The 22,509-nt window shown below is 42.4% G+C and overlaps 1 protein-coding gene across 1 annotated transcript in view; it reads left to right on the forward strand.

The window, feature by feature from the left end:
• The first annotated feature begins 499 nt into the window (after positions 1 to 499).
• SRGAP3 (SLIT-ROBO Rho GTPase activating protein 3) overlaps positions 500 to 22,509 on the forward strand; it is a 315,323-nt gene continuing 293,313 nt past the window's right edge. Inside the window, exon 1 of the mRNA XM_021933198.2 lies at positions 500 to 1,224. The gene's annotated coding sequence lies outside the window, so the exon portion shown is untranslated. The remainder of the gene's footprint in view (positions 1,225 to 22,509) is intronic.

Raw genomic sequence — 22,509 nt, forward strand, 5'->3', positions numbered from 1 at the left:
CTGTCACCAGGCTGGAGTGCAGTGCATGATCTTGGCTCACTGCAGTCTCCGCCTCTTGGGTTCAAGCAATTCTCCTGCCCCAGACTCCCGAGTAGCTGGGACTACAGGCATGCACCAGCATGCCCAGCTAATTTTTTGTATTTCACAGACGGTGTTTCACCATGTTGGCCAGGATGATCTCAATCTCCTGATCTCGTGATCTGTCCAGCTTGGCCTCCCAAAGTGCTGGGATTATAGGTGTGAGCCACCGTGCCTGGTCATCTATTTTTTTTTTTTTTTTTGAGATGGAGTCTCGCTCTGTCCCCCAGGCTGGAGTGCAGTGGCGTGATCTCAGCTCACTGCAACCTCCACCTCCCTGGTTCAAGCAATTCTCCCACTTCAGCCTCCCGAGTAGCCGGGATTACAGGTGCCCGCCACCAAGCCCAGCTAATTTTTCTATTTTTAGTAGAGATGGGTTTCACCATGTTGGCCAGGCTGGTCTCAAACTCCTGGCCTCAACTGATCTGCCTGCCTCGGCATCCCAAAATGCTGAGATTACAGGCATGAGCCATCCTACCTGGCCTTAATGTTTTTTCATGTGGCTCCTATTTCTCTCTCTCTCTAAATCCTTCTAGGTCTTTCCCTGTGACCACTCTCTCCAGCAGACTAGCCTGTTCTTGGCAGCTCAAGCTGCCAGGCCTTCTTAATGCCTAAACCTGAACGTCCCAGGACATCATTTCCTCTGCATTGTATTGGTCAAATGGTCACAAGCATAGCCCAGATTTATGGGGAGGGGACGTAGAATCTATTTCTGGTGGAAGGAGGGGCATGTGCATATAGGAGGGGTAGAATTGTTTATCCGTCTTTGGATACTAGCTGTCACAGCCAGATTTTTATAGGGAAGAATGTTCTGGCAGCATTATGTAGGATGTTTTGAAGAGAGCAAGACTGAAGACATGATGATGAATTATGAAGTCATGGATAATTCTAGTTGAATTAGTCAGCTAGCTTGTCTTTTTCCTTCTATTACTGTGGAAAGACCAAGTAATTATGTTTTAATAGTAATAATAATAAAACAATAATCCTACTAACCTATATTTCTTGAGCACATACTATGTGCCAAGCACTATGGTAAGTCCATTTCTCCACAATTTAATACAATTATCTCATGAGATGTATATGTTCCTATTTTATCTTTCAGAAAACTGAGGTCAAGTGTATAAGTGTGCTAAGGCTGCCATAACTGTAAGTACTACTGACTAGGTGGTAGAAGCAACAGATATTAATTTTCTCACAATTCTGGATGCTAAAAGTCCAAGATCAAGGTGTCAGCAGGGTTGGGTTGGTTTCTTCTGAGGCCTCTCCCCTTGGCTTGTAGGTGGCCTTCTTATTCCTTGGTCTTCACATAGTCTTCCTTCTATGCACATCTATGTCCTAATTTTTTTTTTCTCTCTCTCTCTTTTTTTTTTTTTTTTTTTTGAGACAGAGTCTCACTCTGTTGCCCAGGCTAGAGTACAGTGGCGCCATCTTGGCTCACTGCAACCTCCGCCTCCTGGGTTCTAGCAATTCTTGTGCCTCAGCCTCCTGAGTAGCTGGGACTACAGGCACATGCCACAATGCCCAGCTAGTTTTTGTATTTTTAGTAGACACGGGGTTTCACCATGTTGGCCAGGCTGGTCTCAAACTCCTAAGCTCAAGCAATCCGCCTGCCTTGGGCTCCCGAAGTGCCGGGATTATAGGCGTGAGCCACCGTGCCCAGCCCTAATTTTCTCTTTTTTTTAAGGACACAAGTCATGTTGGATTAGGGTCCACCTTAATGACCTTATTTTACCTTAATTATCTTGTTAAAGACCCTATCTCCAAATTTAGTCACAGTCTGAGGTACTAGGAGTTAGAATTTCAACATGTTCATTTCGGAGACACACGATTCAGCCTATAATATTATGTAATTAGTTTATGCTCATGGAGATAATAGGTGGGAAGCCAGACTTTAACCCAAATTTGCTTGACTTCAAGCTCCTGCTATTCACTACCGTGTATATTATTCTTACCCACAAGTGTCTTTAGTTTTTGCCCCAAGCAGGAAAATAGCAAGGTGGGGGACACTGGGCCTGCATAGCTTTGTATTTAGGACGTAGCTATTTCTAACCTGAGGAACAGGGATTGGATTCCAGTTATGTGTTCTGTGTCTGTTAACCTGTAACTCAATCATAATGATCTTTTTGGAAGATCATTTGGATCTTTTTGGAAGGACATTGAAAAGCAGCAGGGATTTGCTTGAGCCCAGGAGTTCAAGACCAGCCCGGGAAACATAGTGAGACCCTGTTTCTACAAAAAATAAAGAAATTAGCTGGGTGCGGTGGTGCACACCTGTAGTCCCAGCTACTTGGGAGGCTGAGGTAGGAGGATCACTTCAGCCTGGGAGGTTGAGGCTGCAGTAAGCTGTGATTGCACCACTGTACCCTAGCCTGGGTGACAGAGCAAGACCCTGTCTCAAAAAACAGAAACGAAAACAAAACTAAAGGTGGCAGAGGTGGCATATCCTGATGGAACCATAATAGGGGATGATAATAATCACTTCAGGGATGTGTGCTGTGTGCTAGGCACAATGTTAAGTGCTTTACACATGTTATTCTCACAATAACTCTATTTGGTAGATACTATTATGTTTCCTATTTTACATATGGGGAAACTGAGGCAGGGTGGTGCGTTAATCTGCCTAAATTCACTCTGCTAATAAGAAGTGGCAGAGCCAAGCTGAGCACTCAGGCAATCTGAATCCCGAACCTGTACTCTTAACTATTATGCTTCCATACTGCCCCTGGGAACCCAGTGAAGAATGGTTATGTACCATTTCTACAAAAAGAATCTAAGTCAGAGAAGACTCATTAGGCCTCCCTTACTCTGCCAAGATGGCTACCATTCCTCCATCTGTTTTCCATCTTCTAGAAATGAATGGGATAAATGGCCAATAAGTACATGAAAAGATGCTCAACATTACTAATCACTAGGGAAATGCAAACTGAAGACACAGTGAGATTCCACCAACATCCGTTAGGATGACTATTATCAAAACCAGAAAACAATAAGCATTGGCATGTATATGGAGAAACTGGAACCCTTGTGCATTGCTGGTGGGAATGTAAAATGGTATAGCCATTATGGAAAACAGTATGATGGTTCCTCAAAAAATTAAATATAAAATTACCATATGATCCAGTAATTTTACTTCTGGGTATATACACAAAATAACTGAAAGTATGAACTTGAACAAATATTTATATACTAATGTTCATAGCAGCATTCTTTGCAATAGCCAAAAAGTAGAAACAACCCCAGACATCCATCATTGGATGAAGGGATAAAGAAAATGTGCTCTAAGTATAAAATGAATATGATTCAGCCTCAAAAGGAAGGAATTCTGATACACACAGCAAGATGGATGAACCCTGAAGAAATGATGTTAATTGAAATAAGCTAGGTACAAAAGGATATATGTACATGATTCCTCTTACATGAAGTATCTAGATTAGTCAAATACATAGAGAGAGAAAGTGGAATAGAGGTTACCAGAGGCTGGGGAAGAGGAGAATGGGGAGTTCACGTTTAATGGGTACAGAGTTTCAGTTTGGGATGATGAAAAAATTCTGGAGATGGATGGTGGTGATGGTTGCACAATGATATGAATATACTTAATGTCATTGAACTGTACACTTAAAAATGGTTAAAATGGTAAAATTTATGTTATGTATATTTTACCGTGATAGAAAAAAGAGCTAAAAAATGGAAATCTCTTGCCCATTGTGATATTATTTTCCATTTTCTTTGTCTGTGTGTCTTTTTTATACCTTTGCTGTCATTTTAGTGGAGTCTCAGGATGAAGAAATAAATGTGTGTGGTTAATCCACCAATCACAACGAGTTCCCCTAAAATGTATTTCAAATGCCTGCTACCTGGATGGCACTATGCTAGAGAGTAGAGATATGGTAGGTTTTCATGTTGAGGAAAGAAAGAAAAACAGCAGGCACAACACTCCTTCAGAACTTCCATGCTGTAAAACAGTTTTGGTTCTGAGGTCACTAAAGAATGAAGAGAATAGAGAGCATAGATTTGCAGCAATATTGAATATATTTGCTGTCATCTTGTACTATAGCCCTAAGTTGCCGTAGCAACAGACCAGAGCAGAAACTTCATTAGAGGAAGAGCTCCTTGAATTTTAACCCTGTTATTCAATCAGGCATGAGTGATGGGGAAGGCCATCAGATGGCACCCATAAGATCTTTTACTTTGATAAGCTGTATAATTAGCTAAATCTAATAAGCCTTTGGAACAAGTAAAACAACAACCCCAAACCTCACTTTTTGCATCTTTTCCAGAGTCAACAGTAGCCAAAAGATTTCCTAGGAATTTCCTTTCTGGAATGATTCAAAGCAATGCTAGCAATAATATTGGAGCATCCCATTCATCAACGAAGGGCAGGAAGGAACACTAACAGATTAATGATAGATAATAGCTTACTTTTATTGGCATTTGGCATTTGGAAGAAGATGCCTGGCATAAGCAGGTCATCAAATAAAGAAATTACTGTGTAATAGTCAAGTCTATGTCACAGGTTGGGGGAGCTGTGTCTTTGGAGAGGAGAAGGATACCTTCCCAAACACACACACACACACACACACACACACACACACACACACACACGAAAGTTTCAATAGCAATTTCAATTCAACATGCAGTGAGTTCATATTGCTAAGGGAATTTAGAATAAAATGTGATCGGAATCAAGCAAGTGTGGGTGGTGGTCATTCCCACCAAGGATGGCTTGCAAGAGGACAGGAGCTTTTATTTTAAGTTTAGGGATACATGTGCAGTTTGCTACATAGGTGAATGTGTGTCATGGGAGTTTGTTTTATGGTTATTTCATCACTCAAGTATTAAGCCTAGTACCCATTAGTTATTTTTCCCGATCCTCTCCCTCCTCCCACCCTCCACCCTCTGAAAGGCCCTAGTATGTATTGTTTCCCTCTATGTGACCATGTGTTCTCATCATTTAGCTCCCACTTATAAGTGAGAACATGCAGTATTTGGTTTTCTGTTCCTGCACTAGTTTGCTAAGGATAATGACCTCCAACTCCATTCATGTCCCTGCAAAGGACATGATCTCATTCTTTTTTTTTTTTGGCTGCATAGTACTCCATGGTGTGTATGGATCTCATTCTTTTTTATGGCTGCATAGTATTCCATGGTGTGTACCTTATTTTTTTTTACCCAGTCTATCATTGATGGCATTTAGGTTGATTCTATACCTTTGCTATTGGAATAATGCTTCAATGAATGTATTTTGATTTGCACTTCTCTAATAATCAATGCTGTTGAGCTTTTTTTCATATGTTTGTTGGCCACATGTATGTCTTCTTTTGAGAAGTGTCTGTTCATGTCCTTTGCCCACCTTTTAATGGGGTTGTTTGTTTTTTCTTTTAAATTTGCTAAGTTCCTTATAGATGCTGGATATTAAACCTTCGTCAGATGCATTGTTTGCAAAAATTTCCTTCCATTCTGTAAGTCTGTTTTCTCTGTTGATAGCTTCTTTTGCTGTGCAGAAGGTCTTTAGTTTAATTAGATCAGGACAGGAGTTTTAAGCAGAGTTTTGGAAAAAGAACGAGTCATGTACTCTCGAGGAAGACAGATATTTCTGAGTCATTAAGATCTTACCATCAGTCCCATCCTCAGTTTGTCCATTTGTGATTAAGTCATACTCATTTCAAACATTTCCCCTTTACCAGCCTTCCAGGAGGCACCAGGCAGAGCAATCAAATGGAACCATCTCCTGGTGAAGTTACCCAGGCAAGTGGTTATTTTCAGGTCTCTTTACCAACCCTGGAAAGGCCATTGTTTTGTTGACTCATTTTCCTTCCACAAAGGGTAACTTTGGAATTTAACTCTCCTATTTACCATACAGGTCTCTTTTACTGCAAATATTCTTTCATTGTGTTGCTCTCCCCTGGATGCAATTGTGATATAGTCAAACATGTATTTGAAATCAGCAGTGGGTGGTTTTTTTTTTCATTTTCTTTTTTCTTTCTTTCTTTTTTTTTTGCAACTGCTAATTCTAAAGCCCTGAGCAAGGTACTGTACAGTTTACAAAGAAGAGTCAGATGCAGCTCTATTGTGCTCTTAAGGGGCAACAATAGAAGAAATGACGGAAGACAATCAGTGATTAATGACCAGATGAATGATATATACCAGGTGGTCCCAACCTGAGCTCCCAGGCTCCCAAGGGTCTTAGAGAGCAGTAATGGGGGGAGAAGGAAGGGGTGCTTATGAGCTATTTTCAGTACTTCAAAAAGACTAATCCAAAGAGCTCATATTTACTAGATATTAGATGCACAGGCTAATTAAAAGAAAACATCAGGTTTCTTTGCTCGGGGCTAGAAACACCAGTAACCCCATGCTGACTGGAAGCTGTGATTGGCAGTTACCCTTGTCTTTGATTAATAAAACATGAGAAAATGAATTAATTATTACTTGATAAATGTCTTTTATGTGATAGACAAAAAACATTTCAAAGCATGGGATTTGTGAAATGAGAATAATAAAATGTTTGCTTTGAGCAAAAAGAATGGGAATCAATGAGGCAGACAATAAGTGACTATTTTGGAAGTGTAAGGTGGATAGAGAAGGCAGAGAAGGCTTCATGGAGGGCAGAAAAGGAAGGACTCACCCAAGCAGGGTTTTGAACGATGTATAGGATTGATCTATGCAGTGGTTCTCAACGTGTGGTCTCAATCAACAGCGTCAGCCCCATCTGGGAACTCGTTAGAAATACAAACTCTTGGGCTTTGCCTACTGAGTCAGAAACTCAAAGGATGAGGCCCAGCCATCTGTGTTCTAACGGGCCCTCCAGGGAATTCTGATGCACGCTACAGTTTGAGAACCAAAGATCTATGTCATTATTTCTCAAAGTTTTAGATAGGAATGCAACAGTAGGTGATTCCAAGAGGTATCTGTTCAGCCTAAAAACAAAACAGAATCACTATCAAGAAAGTAATTTCCTTTTCCAATCTCTCATGCCTTCTGTTAACAACATCATGGGAAAACACTCAGTTTGATCCTAGTAGGGCTTTAACGAGAAACAGCCATGTCTCCTCTTTTGGACAAACAGAAGAGGCTCCGTTTAGTTTCTGGGCTTTGGCTGCAATAGAATTTAAGTTGAGTGTGATAATTTGGCTCGTTCTCCCTTACATTTATTTTTACGGTTACCTTCTTTTTTTTGGCAAGTGAAACTGATTTTCCATTTGCTAAAGGGGTGTAAATTATTTTTTATGAAAACTTTATATAAAAATGTGATTCAATTTAAAGAAGAAAGGTAAATAGTAGTGCCAGAGGTATGTAGAAATGGAAAACATAATACAGACACTGAATGAATGGAGTTTGTGAAATATATTTAAGATAACAAATGTGTGTGTGTGTGTGTTTGGTGTTGATGCATGAATGGATGCATTTGTATTTGTCCTTGCTTATTGATTGTTTTTTTGGGAGAATAGACCACAGATATATACACCACTGCAGCAAGTACAAGAGCAAGGAAAAAAGTATCCAAATAAAATGTGTTCTAGGCTACAACCTGTGACCTGTTGGTGGAAGCAGCGCTCAGTATAACGAAATCCTGTATAGCAAAGGGACTCATGTGGTACTTTGGGCCAGTTGTGCCAGGATTTTGTGATACCTTATCTCCTTAAATACAGGGCTGCTGAGATATAATGAGAGCTGGAACACAGGTTTTGTAATCTCTTCAGGCAAATAAGAAAACAGTTGTGGAATAGGTGACAATTCACAGCATGCTTTCACCATACCATGTTCATAGAAATGCTTTTCATCACTTTATTTTGAGTCAGAAAGTGCCAAGATTAATTGATGATGTATACACATCAGTGTAAGCCGGCATGCTACAGGAAGGGGTTATTCAGGGGTTGATTTTATTGCACTCCTTTTCCTCCCAATATTTTATTTATAGATAAAGTGTGATTAAAAAGAATATAAAGGGCATCCTCCAAGGCAAGGCCTCTCTTTTTTGACCTCAGCGCATAAAACACATTTTATAGCTTAGCCCAGAACACACACACACACATGCACACACACACACACACCACCATCACCACCACTACCACCACAAAAGTTTTGTGAAACATCCTTATAGCAAGAGGTGCACTCTGAGAGTTTTCATTCTATTTTAGCTCATTAAAAATGATTTCCCATCTTGCTAGTGGTCTCATTAGCAGATAGGAAAGCATTGCTCTGACTCACGGCTCTTGGAATTTAGTGTGCACAAGGTTTACCAGCAAGCTTGTTAAAATTCTGGGTCTTGAGAATTCCCCTCTTCTTACCCTCCCTCCCTGGGGATACTGATTCAGTAGGTTTGGGGTATAGCTTGGATCTGCAGGATTTGATAAGTGAGTTAGAGGATTCTGAGGAGGGTAGAACTTGGACCACACTTTGAGAAATACTACTTGAAAGGAAACAATAATATAAAAAACTTTATGCATCTTGTGATCTGAATTTGGAAGTACCTCCATTACCTACTGGATAAAGTTCGATGTCGAATGACATCCAGGGCCCCTCATTGCCTAGTCCCTACTGAGCTTTTCAGGTGTATCTCCATCTTCAATCTTGCTGTCCACCCACGCTCCTGTCCTGTATAACCAAACAACATCAGACCGTTCATCATTTACACAGCACATACTTTGATGTGGACTTTCATTTCTTGCAGTATGGCACAAAAGATACCTTGACTTATCCTCCTGTTGTAAACAACTAACAATTCTGGATAACATTTAAGACCATTAGAAATGAAGTGAGTGAGCAAGTTAAGGAATACTCAGAGGCCAAAAATGAAGAAAGGTAAGCAGAGCCCCAAACTGGCTTGTGTTTGCTTCATAGACACTTGCTGAACTCGGTGAAATTTTTTTTTTTTTTTGAGACAGAGTCTTGCTCTCTTGCCCAGGCTGGAGTGCAGTGGCACAATCTCAGCTCACTGCAACCCCTGCCTCCTGAGTTCAAGCGATCCTCCTGTCTCAGCCTACTGAGTAGCTGGGACTACAGGCGTGTACCACCATGCCCGGCTAATTTTTGTATTTTTAGTAGAGACAGGGTTTCACCATGTTAGCCAGGCTGGTCTCAAACTTCTAACCTCAAGTGATCTGCCTGCCTCAGCCTCCCACAGTCCTGGTATTACAGGCGTGAGCCACCGTGCCCAGCCTGAACTGGGTGATTTTTGAGGTTTGGTTTTTTCATGGTCTCAAGGGGACAGAACGGGACATGTCTTCAGGGGACAGAAGATGAAGCCCAGAACCTGTCCAAGGTAAGGGTCTAATAGGACTCCTCCCATAAAGTTATGTCCTTAAATGATCAAGTGTAATGGTGATTTAGTGTGAGGGTGATTTGGAAATAAATCTGTCACCTAAAGGATAAAAACAATTGTCTATCTTGAACACGGGGGCTGGTTGTAGGGGACCCCAAAAAAATCTCTGAGAATTTGTAACCACAAGTAAACTGTTTTGAGGATCTATAACATGAATTCACACAAGCAAAGTGATGTTCATGTTCTTAAGGTGCCTAGCAGAACCAAATGCATATTCCCATAGAAGAACTTGTCTGTTCCCAGATCTCAAGGAATTCTTTATGATGAAGTTTTAAGAGATTTCAGTTCATGATAAAAAATTACAAGGAAGCAAGGCAATAAGTATTGAGCCAGCAGAAACAACAGATAGCAGAATCAGATCCATGGAGACTGCAGATAGTATAATTATCAGTGACAGAATATAAAAGAAGTATTCAAATATGTTAAAAGAAATAAGAAATAAAATTGTGAATAAAGAATTAAACTAGGTAAACTAGGCCGGGCATGGTGGCTCACGCCTGTAATCCCCAGCACTTTGGGAGGCTGAGGTGGGTGGATCACTTGAGGTCAGGGGTTCTAGGGTACTGTGGTCAATGTGGTGAAACACTGTCTCTACTAAAAAAATACAAAAAATTAGCCAGGCGTGATGGTGCATGCCTGTAGTCCCAGCTACTTGGGAGGCTGAGGCAGGAGAATCGCTTGAACCTGGGAGGTGGAGGTTGTGGCGAGCCAAGATCGTGCCACTGAACTCCACCTTGGGTGACAGAGTGAGACTCCATCTGAAAAAAAGACAGAATTAAACTGGAAAAATGACAATGTGTGGCCGGGCATAGTGGCTCATACCTGTAATCCCAGCACTTTGGGAGGCTGAGGTAAGAGAATCACTTGAGCCCAGGAGTTCAAGGTCAGCCTGAGCAACATAGTGGGACCTCTGTCTCTACAAAAAATTAAAATAATTAGCTGGGTGTGGTGACATGCACTATAGTCCCAAATAATTGGGAGGCTGAGGCAGGAGAATTACTTGAGCCCAGGAGTTGGAGGCTGCAGTAAGCTATGATCACACACTGCATTCCAACCTGGGTGACAGAGTGAGACCTTGTCAAAAAAAAAAAAAAAAAAAAAAAAAAAAAGAAAAGACAAAGTGAATTTTAGGAAAATAACTTCTAGAAATGAAAAATTATAGATTCCACAGTTAATTAGACACAGTTGAGAAGATAATTCATAACCTAGGGGAGAGTTCTGGAAAAATTATCTAGAGCTGTGGAAGGTAGAATGAAACAAGGCCGGGTGTGGTGGCTCACACCTGCAATCCCAGCACTTTGGGAGGTCAAGGTGGGCAGATCACCTGAGGTCAGGAGTTTGAGACTAGCCTGGCTAACATGGTGAAACCCGTCTCTACTAAAAATCCAAAAATTAGCCGGGTGTGGTGGTGTGCGCCTGTAATCCCAGCTACTTGAGAGGCTGAGGCAGGGGAATCACTTGAACCCGGGAGGTGGAGGTTGCAGTGAGCTGAGACTGCGCTATTGCACTCCAGCCTGGGCAACAAGAGCGAAACTCTGTCTCAAAAAAAAAAAAAAAAAATAGAATGAAACAATTCAATATTGTTTTATTGAATATTGAAATGTATAATTAGTATTCCATAAGAAGAGGAGACAAAGAATAATGTGGAGATAATATTTGAACAGGTAGTGGTTAACAATTTTTCAGTATTGGTGAAAGATACCTGTCCATACATTCAGGAAGCCCTGTAAATCTCAAGCAAGATAAATAAAAAAAAAATTCACACCTATGTATGTCACAAATGAAACTGCAGAACATCAAGATGAAGAAAAGATCTTAAAGCAATCAGAGTGAAAGGCAGATGACCTTTAAAGAACGATGATTATTCTGACAACTGTGTTCTCAATGGCAATAATACAAACCACTAGCATGTCTTTTAAAAAATTAAAATTTTCATGTATTTAGGGGGTACAAGTGCAGGTTTCTTGCATATATGTATTGCATAATGTTGGAGTCTGGGCTTTTAGTGTTTCCATCACTCGAATAGTGAACATCGTACCCAATAGGCAGTTTTTCAATGCTTACTGCACCTCACCCTCCCGTCTTTTATAGGCTCCACTGCCTATTATTTCACTCTGTGAGTCCATGTGTGGCCATTGTTTAGCTCCCTCTTCTAAGTGAGAACATGGGAGAAACCACTAAAATATCTTACATACGCTAAGGGAAAATCACTGTGAATGTAAGATTATATATGCAACAAAAATATTATTCACCAGGAAGAGGAAAAACGTTTTCAGCAAAATCTGAGAGAACTCATCACCAGTAGACTCTTTCCAAGTGAAATTCTAAAGAATGTACTTTAAGCAGAAAGAGGACTAAAATGCAAGAAGAAATGAGGATCAAAAGAGTGTTAATGTACTGGGTGTTGTGGTTCACGCCTGTCATCCCAGCAGTTCACGAGGGCCACGTGGGAGGATCGCTTGAGCCAAGGTGTTTGAGACCAGCCTGGGCAACATGGTGAAACGTTGTCTCTACTAAAAATACAAAAATTAGCCAGGCATGGTGGCACCTGCCTGTAGTCCCAACTAATCAGGAGGCTGAGGTAGGAAGATTGCTTGAGCCCAAGAGGTCGAGGCTGCAGTGAGCCATAAATGTGCTACTCCCATCCAGCCTGGGTGACAGAACACGACCCTGTCTCACACACACACACACACACACACACACACAAAAGAGTGTCAGTGTGTGGACAAGGCAAACGAGTATTATCTCTAGAAGATAATAACGATGTCTTGAAAGGTTAAAAAAACCAAGATAGGCTGGGCGTGGTGGCTCACGCCTGTAATCCCAGCACTTTGGGAGGCCGAGGCGGATGGATCACGAGGTCAGGAGATCCAGACCATCCTGGCTAACACGGTAAAACCCTATCTCTACTAAAAATATAAAAAATTAGCCAGGCATGGTGGCGGGCACCTGTAGTCCCATCTACTCAGGAGGCTGAGGCAGGAGAATGGTGTGAACCCGGGAGGCGGAGCTAACAGTGAGCTGAGATCGCGCCACTGCACTCCAGCCTGGGTGACAGAGCAAGACTCCATCTCAAAAACAAAACAAAACAAAAAAACAAAGTGACTAAAGTTAAGAAGTCATAGTCTTTATTTTTAATGGGGGGTATCTTTAAGGTACTGATCAATCTTGGATTAAAAAAAAAAAAGATGGGGTCTTGCTATGTTGCCCAGGCTGGTCTGGAAGTCCTGGCCTCAAGTGATCCTCCCACCTCAGCCTCCCAAAGTTCTGGGATTACAGGTGTAAGCCACCATGCCCAGCCAACCTTGGATTTTGATATGTATCCATGCTAACATTTCTAAAATAGTGTGTGTTGGGGGCATGCTGGAAGAAATCTTTCCTCACCCATTACCAGGTTCAAGGTTGAGGCCCCTATAACAAAAGACAAATGAATGAGAAAAAGGTATGTAAATCTATTCATTGTAAGTGTTATGTGACACAGGAGCCTTCAGAAACGAAGACCAAGACACAGATAAACGTGTGTGTGTGTGTGTGTGTGTGTATGAGAGATAGGGTCTTGCTTTGTCACCCAGGCTGGAGTGCACTGGCATGATCACAGCTCACTGCAGCCGTGATCTCCCAGGTTCAAGTAATCTACTTACCTCAGCCTCCCAGTAGCTGGGACTACAGATGCACGCCACTAAGCTGAGCTAATTTTTAAACTTTGTTTTTAGTAGAGATGAGATCTCACTGTATTGTCCAGACTGGTCTCTTGGGATTGAGTTTAATCGATCCTCCCACCTCAGCCTCCCAAAATGCTGAGATTATAGGAGTGAGCCACTGCACCTGGCCAACTTGTGTATTTTAATGCTTAGGTTTGTTTTTCACTTAACAATTGTTTTTTTGAGATGGGGCCTCACTATGTTGCCCAGGCTGGACTTTGAAGAACTCCTAGGCTCAAGTAATCTGCCTGCCTCAGCCTCCCGAGTAGTTGGGACTACAGGCACATGCCACCACACCTGGTTTTACGCTTGAGTTTGATGAAGAGTGGACAGATATGGACAAGTATGATTGTGGGACAAGTAAGTGTGTGATCTAATGGTAATAAACTGGGGGGAACTTAGCAAGGCCTGTTTGTTCAGATTTTCCTCTGCATCCCTGTGTCTTCAGAGACGAGGACATTTCCTTCCTCCAGGTATAGGGAGGATGCCTCTCAAATATGAGCCTCCTCCTAGGTAGGTTGGGGAATTCTTTTATGGCCTGCTTTAGAGGAGAAAAGCAGGGGGTCAGAGAGAAGCTTCCTGCTTCTGCTATTTTCTCAAATGCCAAGGTGTCATGTTTTAGAGTAGCGAGTTCTGAGCCCCATAATTCATCACTAAAACAATAGAATGGTGGCCATCTCTTCACTACACAGCCTGCCACTCTAACGCCAGTGGACCCTGCTGCTTCGGTCTGTGCTTCTGGACAGCAGGATAGTCTGTCCACATAGGGAGGAGTATTTTAGTCCTGGCTTTGTTGGGAATTGCCAGTAGGTGATAATAATAAAAGCATACAAACTTCTAGTGGATTTTGTCCTCTTCACTCCCCTAACTCCTGCACTGTTCCTAGATTTTCACTGATTACTTTTCTCTTTCCAAGTAGTGATCCCTGTGAGGTCTGATTATTCAATTTGCAGATGTCTGGCTCTTAGCTTCTTTTGCTTAATCTTCTTCAGGTCATTTCCTTAATCAACAACATTACCTTAGGGCAGTGGTTCTAAAAGTATGTGCCACAGACCCCTAGAGTTCCCCAAGGTCCTGTCAGGGGGTCCCCAAGGTCAGATCCTTTTTTTTTTTTTTTTTTTTTTTTTGAGACAGAGTCTCGTTCTATTGCCTAGGCTGGAGTGCAGTGGTGTGATCTTGGCTCACTGCAGCCCCAGCTTCTCAGGCTCAAGCGATCCTCCTGCTTCAGTCTTCCGAATAGCTGGGACTACAGGTGCGTGACACCATGCCCAGATAATTTTTGTATTTTTTTGTAGTGATGGGGTTTTATCACGTTGTTCAGGCTGGTCTCAAACTCCTGAGCTCAAGTAATCCGTCCGATCAGCCTTTTAAATGTTGGGATTACGGACATGTACCACTACACCCGTTTCAGAACTATTTTTATATTAATACTAAGACCATCACTTGCCATTTCACTGTGTTGACTTTTGCGCTAGTGGTGCAAAAGCAATGGTAGCTAAAGCTTCTGGTACCTTAGACATCAAGGTGATGACACCAAACTTTACTAGTAGTCATTGTATTCTTTGCCACACACACGGTAAAACAAAACAAAAACCTAGTTTCACTTAAGAATGTCCTTGGCAAAGCAGTACACATTATTAATTTATTAAATCTCAACTTTTAGGCACACACCTTTTTGGTATTTTGTGTCATAAGAAATACACATAAAGCACTTGTGTGGCATATTGAAGTAGGATGGTTGTTTCAGGAAAAGCACTTGTGTGACTGTTGAGTTGTGAGCTCAACTACCAGCTTTTTTCATTAAACACCTTTTTTTTTTTTTTTTTAACTTGGGAGAATTAGTGACATACAACTCTAAAGGAACATTTGTGCTTCGAAGGAAAACTGCATGGTTTGTTGAACATCCTTAGTTGATTCTGATTCTATGGGAGCTATTTTACAACTCTGTTAAGTTGTGGATAACTGATGGCAATGCAAAATAAATCTTGTCTATAAATGTTAGGCAAATGAATTTTGCCTGGTGGAGGGACTGCCCTTCCCCATCCAGTAAAAAAGCCAGTCTTGTGTCCATGTGTACTTTCGTTTTAACCTTTCAAAATTCCTTAAGAATTTGTGATTGTTTGGTTTCTCCTTTGAACTGGTTTAAATATCTGTCTGGTTCCCTCATTATGAGTTTAAAAAAACTTTAACGTGTTCATTTTGTGTCAGTATAAGAGTCATGGTTTTACTTTTTTTGTTTTTTTAAAAAAATTATCATTTAATAAAGACTATAATTGCCCTAGCTTGGGTATTTAGCAGAAAATTTCTCAGAAATAATTAACGTGAGTCTGTCAAGGAAAACAACTGACAGTACTTGTTACCGAAGATCACATTCGAGCTTTCAAATGAAAATTAGAATATCCGCTGCGCTGAGCCTGACAGCTTCCCAGTACTTAAAAACTTAAATTATGAGGTTGGTGGTGACGTTAGTGAGTGTGATGCTGGATAATAAAATGTGACAGTGTTTGGAAGATCTACATAATTCAGTGAGCCAATATTTTCCAAATGACCAATGCATGATGTTATAAAATCTTGCATAAGAAAAAATCCATTCAAAGTACATGATAGGCCAATAGATTTTAATGTAACAGAGTATGAAAAGTTCATTGATATGGTTTCAGATTCTACATGCAACTATCCTTTAAGAAACTACCGGCCAGATGCAGTGGCTTATGCCTGTAATCCCAGCACTTTGGGAGGCCGAGGGGGGCGGATCACCTGAGGTCAGGAGTTCAAGACCAGCCTGGCCAACATGGTGAAACCCCATCTCTACAACAATACAAAAACTAGCCAGGTATGATGGCGGGTGCCTGCAATCCCAGCTACTTGGGAGGCTGAGGTGGGAGAATTGCTTGAACCCACGAGGCAGACAGAGATTGCAGTGAACCGAGATCATGCCATTGCACTCCAGCCTGGGTGACAGGGTGAGACTCCATCTCAAAAAAAACAAAAAAAGGAAACCATCACTTGCCGAATTTTGGTATAGTGTCAAAGTAGAAAATTCACAATTATCTGAAAAGACTATTACAATATTCCTTCCCTTTCCAACTATATCTGTCTGTGTGAGATATTTTCTTCATACCCTTATTCAATCAAAACAATATATCTTGTCCGGGCACAGTGGCTCACGCCTGTAATCCCAGCACTTTGGGAGGCTGAGGCGGGTGAATCACTTGAGGTCAGGAGTTTGAGACCAGCTTGGCCAACATGGTGAAACCCTGTCTCTACTAAAAATACAAAAATTAGCCAGGTGTGGTAGTTGGCACCTATAATCCCAGCTACTTGGGAGGCTGAGGCAGGAGAATCGCTTGAACCTGGGAGGCAGAGGTTGCAGTGAACTGAGATCTTACCACCACACTCCAGCCTGGGTGACAGAGTGAGACTCTGTCCCAAAAGAAAACAGAAACAAAAACAAAATATATCATAACAGCTTGAATGGAGAAGCATAAATGAGAATAAAGCTCTCCTCTATTAAGCCAGATATTGAAGAGATTTGCATACATGTAAAACAATGCTATGCTTCTTATTAAATATACATTTTCTTAAATTTTGGAAGATAGTTATATTTTATAAAATATGTAATTAATGTTCACATGTAATGAGTTAATAATTGTTATCTTAAAGTAAACTAAGAAGCAGTTTTAAAAGTCTTAGTTTTAATTTTTAATTTGGTAACTATTGATACATAAAACCTGCATAAACAAAATCTTGGGAGTCTTCAATAATTTTTAAGTGTTGAAGTCCTGAGATCAAAATGTTTGAGAACTATGACCTTAGAGAAAAAGATTGTTAAATTTGAGCTGGTTGAATGGTCGGCTTATGTCAGAAGACAGGGTTTGGAAAGAGGTAGGATTATGGATTAAGGTAAAGTTGAATTCCCTCCCGTACTGTGCAGAAGTCATTGGCTTTGCCATTAATAATAATAACAGTATCAGGTCAAGTGCAGTGGCTCATGCCTGTAATCCCAGCACTTTGGGAGGCTGAAGCAGGCGGATCACTTGAGCTTTGAGACCAGCCTGGCCAACATGGCAAAACCCTGTCTCTACTAAAAATACAAAAATTAGCCAGGCTTGGTGGCGCATGCCTGTAGTCCCAGCTACTTGGGAGACTGAGGCATGAGAATCGCTTGAACCTGGATGGCAGAGGTTACAGTGAGCCCAGATCATGCCACTGCTCTCCAGCCTGGGCAACAGAGCAAGACCCTGTCTCAAACAAACAAACAAACAAACAAACAAACAAAAGTATCTACTAATTTGGAGGCACCTATTGTGCGCTAATTACACTACATAAATTACTTTGTTTATTCTTACACCAAGAATAGGTTTGCCCTTTCATAGTAATAGTAATAATAATAATAATAAAAAAGTAAATACATCTAGGTTTAAAATAAACCCAGATTCAAAGAAGTTGAGTGACTTGCCCAGAGTCTAACAACCAAGAGGGAATCCTTATTTTGTTCTTCTCCATAGCCAGTAGCCTTAACCAGGAGTCTACATTATCTCCTGATTCTGAGTGGCTATGGTCAAGTCTAATTTTCCTGAGTCTGTTTTCCAATCTGTAAAACAAATGGGATCAGAAGGAGTTTCACCTACCATGGGCCAAGTCCTCAGCCCTGTATTGAGAGCATATTGCACATTCCCCTGCCTTCAGGAAGCTCCCAGTAGGATGTTCTTTAAAATCTGGCCAAGCTCTCTGATACTGGAATTTTCTTTTTTTTTTTTTTTTTTTTTTTTTTTGAGACGGAGTCTCGCTCTGTCACCCAGGCTGGAGTGCAGTGGCCGGATCTCAGCTCACTGCAAGCTCCGCCTCCCGGGTTTACGCCATTCTCCTGCCTCAGCCTCCCGAGTAGCTGGGACTACAGGCGCCCGCCACCTCGCCCGGCTAAGTTTTTGTATTTTTAGTAGAGACGGGGTTTCACTGTGTTAGCCAGGATGGTCTCGATCTCCTGACCTCGTGATCCGCCCGTCTCGGCCTCCCAAAGTGCTGGGATTACAGGCTTGAGCCACCGCGCCCGGCCTGATACTGGAATTTTCATAACCCATATTCTTAATGCTATCACTGTGAGTCCTAGGATGTCAGTGGCTTTGTGGTTGGAGAGTGAAGAAACCTAAGCAGAGAATGCAGAGATTGCCAGTTTATTAGTGTGGAGAGGCGAGATAGCAATCCAGTAGTTAATTCATTTTGCCACTGAATCCTAGAGGCCGGGAACTAGAAACCTAAGCATAAAGCCTCCACTGCTGGAAGACTCCCACCCCCTGCCCCACAATTCAGGAATTGCTTTCAGCCAACATTACCTCTGCTTTCTGAGCACAAGCCAGGCTATTGTGCTGGAAATAATCGGTGTTAGTCTTACTGGAGTGGCTTGCGTTGCCATAGTTACTATTTGGGTTCTGTGCACCTAAAATTTCAAGTATTTAACAGGCAAAAAGAGTTAGCTTATTTTTCTCTTTTTGTCTTTGGAAAATCAGATTGGAGAGAAAGCAGATTCTACATCCTGTTAAATGTCTGTGTTGAGTGGGTACTGTCATATCCGGCATTGCAGAGTCATAGTTAACTCTCAAGCAGTGAAAAGCAGCTTGGCCATGGCCTTGAAAAATGGAGTTATCAGCATCCTGCTGAGGACCCACAGTTACTGCCTCCTGATGGATGGAAATGCAGATTGTCATTGCTGGTTGTGCAGCTAAAGAAATTGGGTGAGGCAGCTGGTTATTTATGATGGAGCAACACAGAGCTGGTCAGTAGTTTCCCCAGTTGCCACCACGCTGTGTACATGGCAACCTGCCCCCCAGCACTGAAGGCTGGGACAGAAGTTTGCAAAGAGATGGGAAGGGGAGGTGGGGACGAACTGGTGTGTGCGTGGGGGTAGCAGCACAGCAGCAGCAGAAAGGGAGCAAACTTGGCCACTCAGCACCGAGAGTGTGCAACACATGAAGACTCTGCTTTCAAAGCCATCATGTTTATTCGTGCTGCCTGTTTGCCTGTCTGGTTCACAGGCTCTGAATCGGCCTACAGTGGTGCCTAGAAATAGTCCCCTTTGCTTGGTCGCCATGAGTCAGACTGGTCTTTATGTGGCTGTCTCCTAGGAACCCAAAGCTATGCCACATGGCTGGAAGCTGTGTTTACAAGCTTTTCATCCGTCTTCCTTAACTTGTGGTTGCTATGGTTTCCTTCGCCTGCTGGGCTGGCCCTTTAAGGGGGACAAGCTGTCCACTCAGCCAAATGCCAGAGGCACTGGCTCCAATAGCTTCAGTCTTTTGGCCATGGGCTCTACCATATCTCATCACCTGCTCATTCTGAGCCCCAGACTTCTCCCTTGGTGAGGCTGACCTTGACCTTTGCCCTGTCATGTGTCCATTGTGGGGTCTGCCACCTTACTGCCTGTCCTGGCACCCTCTGCATTTGCCACAGTCAGGGTGTTTGTGGCTGGGCGCAGTGGCTCACACCTGTAATCCCAGCACTTTGGGAGGCCAAGGCGGGTGGATCACGAGGTCAGGAGTTTGAGACCAGCCTGGTCAAGATGGTGAAACCCCATCTCTACTAAAAATAAAGAAAATTAGCTGGGCGTGGTGATTGGCGCCTGTAATCCCAGCTACTCGGGAGGCTGAGGCAGGAGAATTGCTTGAACCCGGGAGGCGGAGGTGGCTATGAGGTGAGATTGCGCCACTGCACTCCAACCTAGGCAACAGAATGACACTCCATCTCAAAAAAAAAAAGAAAAAAGAAAAAAAGAAAAGAAAAAAAATCAGGGTGTTTGTGTTGCTTCCTCTTGGACTGACTTCTCAATAGCTTGGATTTTGCTCAGATAGAGAGCCCTGTCTCCTCTGCCATGGTTATAATGACTTACTTAGATACAGAGCTCGTGTTCACCTGGAGGTGCCATCCTATCCTCTGTTACTTTGTCATGGACACCTGTTTATCCCCTTTTCAGGTAATAGCACTTTGTGTTTGGTGGATCCACCCCATTCTCAGCTTATAGGTGTTTCTAGAGGGGCTTATCCCACCCCTCTTCAATGATTGGTGCAGGGATGAACCATAATCCAAGCCAGGCCAATGACAATCCTGGAACTTTTGCTAGGAGAAATAAGTTTTTCTCTCTGTGGTTGTTTAGGGTATTGGATGTATCCTTTTTTTTTTTTTTTCCTGTTGCCCAGGGATGAGTGCAATGGTGCAATCTTGGCCTCCCGGGCTCAAGAGATTCTTGTGCTTCAGCCTCCTGAGTAGCTAGGATTACAGATGTGCACCACCACGCCTGGCCAGGGTATTGGATGTAATTCTGATGTGCTGGGTGATGTGGAGGTGGGGGCTACTATTTAAAAGAGAATCAATCAACACGCAGGAGAACAGGGCTAAGAGTTCAAAAGAGAGCCTGTGACTTGACATTGTTCACATGCCTCAACTGTAGTCCAGATACCTGAGTCAGAATAAACTCCCTTTTAATGCCAATGCCTATTGAGGTTGGGCTTTTTGTCACTTGCAACTGAAAGAGTCTGATACCTCCCCATTCATGAGGACACCAAGATTCAGAGAGTGAGGTAATCTACTCAGGATACCCAGCTGCTGTGATTTGACCCCGTTTCTCTTGGCTCCCATGACTATGTCTCTCCCACTATGCCTACTTTAAATAGTAATCTTACGTTTGTGACACATTTCACAAGACACAAAGCACTTTCTCATGACATACACCACCACACCAAATTCTACTGCTTTCACCACGTGCTTCCAGCACAGGGCTATTATTATTATGATTAGACACGCAGTATTATCAACCTCATTTTCCAGATGAGGGCATTGACAGTTGGTCACATGCACACTTGGCTGGTGAGTGGCAAGTGGGACTCTCTGCTTCAAGTTTGACTTAATATTCATGCCATTTCCCTACATCACTTCCTGGGTATGCCATGGAGAGTAATTGCCTTAGCTGGTGGCCTCTTGTCCCTTGCTTTTCCCCCAGGGAGCCTTGATCAGTGCATATCTTGGAGGTAGTTGCTTTTGGAGGAGGCCTGACACAATGGAAAGGGCCTGAGACCTGGTGATCAAACAGGCTCAAGTTTAGGTCTTGCTTCCCCCACTTACTGGCTTTGTAACTGACTTAGTCCACTTGGACTACTATAAGAAAATACCATAAACTGGGTGGCTAGTAAACAGCAACAATGTATTTCTCATAGCTCCTGAGGCTGGGAAGTCCAAGATCAAGATGCCCACAGATTCTGTGTCTGGTCTGGTTCATTGATGGCATCTTCCAGCTGTGTCCTCACATGGTGGAAGGGACAAGACAGCTTGGGCCTCTTTTATAAAGGCACTAATCCCATTCATGAGGGCTTCACCCCCTTGAGCTAATGTTTTCCTCAAAGGTCCTATCTCCTAATACCATCATCTTATTAGGGGTGTTGGGATTTCAACATATACATTTTGGAGGGGACACAAATATTTATTTATTTTTATTTTTGAAACAGAGTCTCTCTGTCACCCAGGCTGCAGTGTAGTGGTGCCATGTCAGCTCACTGCAACCTTCACCTCCCGGGCTCAAGTGATTCTCCTGCCTTGGCCTCTCAAGTAGCTGGGATTACAGGTGTGTGCCACCACACCTGGCTAATTTTTTTTTCTTTTTGAGATGGCTTCTCACTCTGTCATCCAGGCTGGAGTGCGGTGGTGTGATCTCGGTTCACTGCAACCTCCGCCTCCTGGGTTCAAGCAATTCTCCTGCCTCAGCCTCCCAAGTAGCTGGGATTACAGTAGCGTACCACTATGCCCAGCTAATTTTTGTATTTTTTTTTTATTTTTATTTTTTTAGTAGAGATGGGGACTTGCCATGTTGGCCAAGCTGGTCTCCAACTCCTGACCTCAAGTGATCTGTTCACCTTGGCCTCCCAAAGTGCTGGGATTACAGGCGTAAGCCACCACCCCCGGCCTGGTATACAGATATTTAGACCATAGCAGTAACCGTGGGCAAATTACTTACTTTATCTGAACTCCTGTTTCCTCTTCTGTAAAACCTACAAGTCAGAGAGAATAATGTCTTGCAAGGTTTTTGTGAGGATTAAATGAAGACAATGCATGTGAGTTGGAATAACATCCACAATTAACACTAGTTGAGCATTTATGACATGTATTGACTCACTTAACCCTCAAGCTAATCTTCTATAATAGGTATTATTCTTATCTCCATATGTTATATGAGAAAATGAGGCACACAGAGGTTAAGTGACTTGCCCAAGGCCACATTTCTTGTGAATGGCTGAGCAGTATTCAACCCAAACATGCTGGTTAAGAGCTCTGAAACACAGCATTGTGGTGCACCTAGCTCAGTGCTGCTAAGCTGCTCACTGGTAAGTGCTCAGATAATGACAGACTCTTTTTCCATTCCAATTCCAT

Source organism: Papio anubis, chromosome 2, assembly GCF_008728515.1.
Source record: "Papio anubis isolate 15944 chromosome 2, Panubis1.0, whole genome shotgun sequence".
Lineage (NCBI taxonomy): Eukaryota > Metazoa > Chordata > Mammalia > Primates > Cercopithecidae > Papio > Papio anubis.